Below are 6,000 nucleotides of genomic sequence, written 5' to 3' on the forward strand. Positions count from 1 at the left end.
ACCATTATTATGAGTGTTTGAAATCGATGGCACACATTGCACTTCTCATTTTGACTTCTGCCTCTATCCACTAAATAAGACTGTAAAAAGAATACGTGTTGCTAAGTATGAATGTTAGAGTTTTCAATACTCTTGAGTCCATGTTGCATTTTGCTTGTTCACTCCGTTCGGCTGGAGGACCATGAGAGGTGATTGGGCTGCCCTGTTTATTGGATCGCCTCCCTGATCCTGCCTCCCTCACACCCCTGACAGCTCCAGTATTGTCCTTGGCTCCCGGTGTTTCTCTCCATCTCCACCTCAGCCAGCTGTAATAATACAACATGCACCGAAGAACTGCAACTCCTCCGCGTCAAAGCATGTTTACATACGTGTATGTCAATATTCACTCCTGAAAACCAATTCTGACGCGTCCTTGACCTGAACCCTAGAACAGTCCGCTCATTCCTGAGCACCATCGTGACACAAGTGTGACCTGCTGGGTTGCTCTCAGAACTACAGCTGGTTCAGGCTCACCAGACATTTCCGTCCTGCAGAGGGAGATATTACACAACACACACACCAGGGCTGTGGATCAATATCTCTCTGTATTGCTGTTAGGGTTAGCTCAGCAGGAGAGATGCACTCGTCTCAAATTAGTACAACATAACTTGATTTGCTCAGTGGTCTTCAGTTAAGCGTACGTTCACAGAACAACCTGTTATTATTGACTACTGCCTGCATCCATGTGATAGCCGTTAGTAGTTATCCTGGCACAAAAAGTCTTACTTGATAGATCCTTGGCTCCTGAATTACAAACATGGCCTTGACCTCTGGGTCGCCAACGGAAGCTTCTCAGGGAGGATTCTGGCACACTGTGCTCCTCCCTGTGGATGTGCTGCTTGAGTAAAACTAGGCCAAAAGGGACTTGGGTCACTCTGAACCACTGCAGTTTCTCTGAAGGACTTCGCCTGAGGATAACCAGAAAATCTATGGGGAAATAGACTGTCCTAGAAAAATGAATTTTGTAAATGCAAGCAATCAGAAATATGCTGTATTTTACATTTAAAGGAAAAGTCATCTCTAGCTTCAATTATAAATGTAACAGTGCAAAGTAGAATATCAGATGGTGTCAAGATGTGCTGAAAAAAACAAAAATGCTGATGCAGCAGTGAGATGTGTGTGTGTGCTATTAACTTTAGTGTCTCCCCAGCATCCAGGTAGTTGATGTCAGAAACTCAGTGTGTGAGAACTAACTTAAGGGAACATGCCAACTTCTTTTTTGGATTATACCCTTATTTGCCATCCTTCCCAGAGCCAGACGAGAAGCTAGATACCCCTGTGCATGTTGTAGGAAGCTGAGACCCTCGGAAAGAGGCTAGTTAGCTTAGCGCAACGCATGGTAGTGGGTGGAGAGTAACAACAAAAAGCTTTCTTAGACTTAATAGAAGAACCCAAACGATGATCTTATCCCAATCCCATCCAAGCTTCACCAGAATCAGACTGACATCAGGCTAACACAATATCTCCTGAATGTCTCCTGCCACTAGAGGGGGTCCTAGCTGAGGACGCTTGCCAGCGGGTCCTACCAAGGGGCTGAATGATGAGTTGATGAAGCGTTTTTCCTGTTGAAATCAGAAACCGATTCCTTAAATCAACAAGAACAACACTTAAACATTCAATGTCATTTTAACTGTTTCACAATGTAAGGGAGTCTACCTTTACTTGTCTGAGCTGATTGTATCAACCTCTCATGAGACAGTTTGACAGGCATTGCTTCCTGAAAGACACTCACGGGGAGTTGTCTCCTCGGCAGAGAAACTGAGCACAAAACCACAGGGATACAAGTGAGAGCTGTCTGCTAAAATCACACACGACTCAACCTGAACGCTGCTTTCAGTGGGAGACATCTGACCATCTGTCCACTTTGTTTCCTGACAGTCGCATGAGACACGCAGTGTCTCTTATTATTATTATTATTATTATTATTATTATTATTGTCATCATAGCCAGAACACAGTTACCTTAGCTTGACCCCCCCAACACCAGTTGTCCTTGATAAAAATCCTTTTCAGTCAAAATTCTTCATTCATGTTTACTTAACTTTATGAATGTTTGTGTTCCCTCTGTACTTAGCAAACTTAGAAAACATTCAGAGCCTAAATCTCTCTTTTACTTTCTTAAACCAAAATGGTGACATACAGATCCAGAGTAGTGTGACATCACGCTCTGAGTATTACAGTACAGTACAAAAGTACAACTTGAACTGGGTTCCACTCCTCTACATGATGCTAACTTTCCACTGATTACAGTCAGTCAATTGTGAACGTGTCCATCACCTGACAAAGGTGTACGTTGCACAAGTCCCTGTTAAACTAGTTAAGGTGGAGGGTACACAAGGTTTTAGAAATGTTAGTAGCTTGAATCACACAGTGACATGTTAGTCACTATTGCAACACAATCATGATATCTGAATTCTGTTTTTATTTCCTACCTGTGTACCAAGTGGTCCAACCAGCCAAGCTGGCTGCCCCCTCTGGCCAGAACGGTTTACAAGACAGGGGTCATGAGCGCCACCCCCTACAGATCTTGATATTCCTGCCTCATTCCTTGTTTTTGGAATTAAATATCAGCAGGATGGAACATATTTCTAGTGCAGGATAGATGTTGATGTGGTCATCGTGTGTTAATCGTGTGTTAATGAATATATGACGTTGAAAAATGTGCAACACTGCTAAAAAAAAAAAAATTCCAGGCAGTGTAACAGCTGAAATTCTGCTGTCACTGTCATTTTCTTTACTTCTTTTAGAAACCATAAAAAAAAAACACACACACACACACACACACACACTACAAACATGGGAATCTGCTGGGTGGCTGGTGTTCCTTAGTAGTCCTCTGAGTGCATCATGCATTTCTTTGGTAACCGCAGGAGGGAAGTAGTAGGCTATACTGTACTTAAGTTTTCAGGTGTCTGTACTACATCAATATTTTGACAGCATTTAGCTTTTACCCCTTTAAAAACAAACATCTGTTCTTTCCAATCCTTAGATTTTCAAAAAAGCAGAGCTATCAATTTTTTTTTATCATTCCTACATTTAAAGAGAGAATGGTTCAGTTCTTAAACTATATTGTATTAGTTAGCTTTGCACAGTAACACCTGCTTGAAATATCCATCAACAGCGATTTTTCTTCTTCCCTGTATTTTTTCCGCTTTTATGCGGAGTAAAGTAGTTGAATCAGCAATTGTAGTATTACTGACTCTATTTGTACTTCTACATATATTAAGAAACTGTGTACAATCGCCACCTCTGGAAGTTACTTTTCTAAAAAGCTAAAAAATCGTTTTCTCTGGTTAAGTCACTCATCTCGGCTTCTGAAAAATCCAGGGTATTTTCCTGCAGACCTCACAAAAACACCAAGAGTGTTAATATGAATTCCTGCGGTGTTTTCTCTATAAACACCAGATTAAACCGGGCTATTTTTCGAGAGCTATTTTTGAGCTCCAGTGGCAGGTGTAACACTTCAGAAATACGACTAGTACAGGGTCACATATACACATAGGTATCACCCACTGGTGGGAGTGAAATTCTTCTCTGATACTAAAACAAAAGGGAATAAGAAACGAAGCTGCTGCTTCTTAAGGAACTCGAACAAAAACAAAACTTCCTTGTGTAAATCACAAACTCTATCTTTGGACTTGGCTCTGTGGACAGCAGAAATATACTTCTGAAAATGATTTGGCAGATTAGTTGAGGAATCTTGGCAGGGTTCGGTCAGCAGAGACCAGCTGTAACAAAGTGAGGATATGCTGACTCGACATAAAGAACACATTTAATTACCATCATCATCAACCATCCACGAGGACCATCCGGCCCCAAGCCAGAATCCCCCCCAATCATCTGCCAATTCAAAGGCTTATTTTTAGGGGGCCAAACTTCTCCTTTACTTTGCTACTTTCTCACGTCCTCCCAGTTATTCTCTCAGCATGTCTTCACTTCTTCCTGACTCTCATCCGTCCTCCCATCTTTCTGCTTTTTTCCACTGCACACGTATACATGCGGTATATATCCTACGCCTGATGTTACATTTCTGTCCCATGATTCCTTGTATCGCCTGAAAAAAACATCAACTGGGCAAACGCATACGCAGTAGAAAATTGTCACATTTGGTGTCAGAAGGCTCTTTGACACGTGCATGAGTGCGCACACACACACGCAAACACTCACACACACACGCACAGTAATTTCATCAGATTGGAATTGCATGTTTTGATAAGTGATAACACTCATGGTTAGTCACGGGAGAAGCTGATGTAGTGGGAAGGAGCCAAATGTGACACAGAGGAAGAAAATGGTCAAATCTTTGAAAACAAATACAAACTAAGTTGATGGTTTGAATAAAATCTATTGGATTAATGGGAAAAAATTAAGGGAATGTGATGGTGAAACAGTCTGATTGATCATTCTAATCTCCCTTCAGCTCTACTAGCTTCTATTGGCAGATTGCAACAGATACTGAGTCAATGGTGAACAGAGGGGAACATTCAGGAGCTAAAAAGGTCCTTTTCCATTTTTCCTTCTGTTTTTGTGGAGAGCAAGTGTTGCCATTTGTCTAAAAATGTTATTAACTCTTGAACAAACTAATGAAAAGCCTTAGCGTGGTTAGTAATATTGGCTTATTTAAAAAAAAAGACATAAAAACAGATGTTAGTCATCTGTAGACGGTAGTTGAAGATAGTTTGACCAACTATGAGGCACAACAGCACTAAGAGTCTCCCTCTCATTACCGACCCTTTCAGTTTTGGATCTGGTTGATTGATTAAACTGCATAAATCAATAATAGTGAGCACTTCCTAGTGCAGGGTCAAGGTGTTCACTCAGGAGTCACTTCTTGTATCTGTGCTACATGGTTTGACCATGGCCCCGCCCCCTTTTGGAGGCGATGGCAGCAGGTCTTGAGTCTGGTCTTTCTAATATGTAAGGGGATCTTAGGGCCGAATCCTTTGCCTCACTCTCATGTATCTGGATGGAATTTTATTAAATGTATTAAATACAGTACAAACTTTTTGTTTTTTTGGTAAGTGTTCATACACAATTGAGTAGCAGCTCCTTGAAGAAAGATGCCACTTCTAAGAAGAGATATATCTGCTGCTTGTGCAACACACATGAAGAATGTAACTCAGATGTTTAATATGATTCAGTCAAAACTAATGTGTTCAACCACAGACAGTTCATGTGTTCATCTTCCTCTGTTGCCAGGTCATGGTGTCGATGTGCTCATGCGAAAACAACGATCAAATACCACTAAAATACACATAAGATAGATACAACATGCACGAAAAACAGAGGGTACATACACAAAGTACCTAATGTGGTCAATGAGAAAACTAAGTGTAAATATTATGGTAATATTTTTGGTTGGAAATTTTTACATTCCCAGTTCTTTCCAAAGCTAAAGCTACGCTATAAAATATTCTAAAAACATTCCAAAAAAAAGTTTGTTGAGGCAACAGATTCCAGAATTATCACTTATCAAATATCCAACTCTCCCCAGAGATTCGACTTTGGAGAGAAAAGTCTTCAACAACGTAACTCAAATTTTTAGTATGAAGATGTGAAGTTGAGTCACTGGATCATTGCTACATTGGTGCAATTCAAACTTGGCAAGATGAGGAAACCCGTACCTTCTTAATGATGCAGAGGGGCCATCCGCTCGGGGATGGAGCGATATGATGACCTGGTCTAAGTTTCTCCTAACAATTATTAGCTCTAAAGGACACACGTGCATTTTATGGTCCGCCAGAGCCTGAATGACCCGCTCCTAAAGATCTCATGGTCTCACAGGTTAACCTTTAACATCAGGGGCCTCACAACAAATTCAACTTACTCAAATCCAACTTCCACTGATCTGACAGTTTGCAGAGTTTGACGGCGATGTTTGATTTTTACAGAACGTGTCTTCGGTGAAAAAAAAACAAAACATGACAGCAGAAAAGCGTGGTGAAGAAGTGACCTGAGTAAT

The sequence above is a fragment of the Aulostomus chinensis genome, chromosome 3 (genome assembly GCF_037954235.1).
Source record: "Aulostomus chinensis isolate RoL2024-O1b breed Wild chromosome 3, RoL_Achi_v1.0, whole genome shotgun sequence".
NCBI lineage: Eukaryota > Metazoa > Chordata > Actinopteri > Syngnathiformes > Aulostomidae > Aulostomus > Aulostomus chinensis.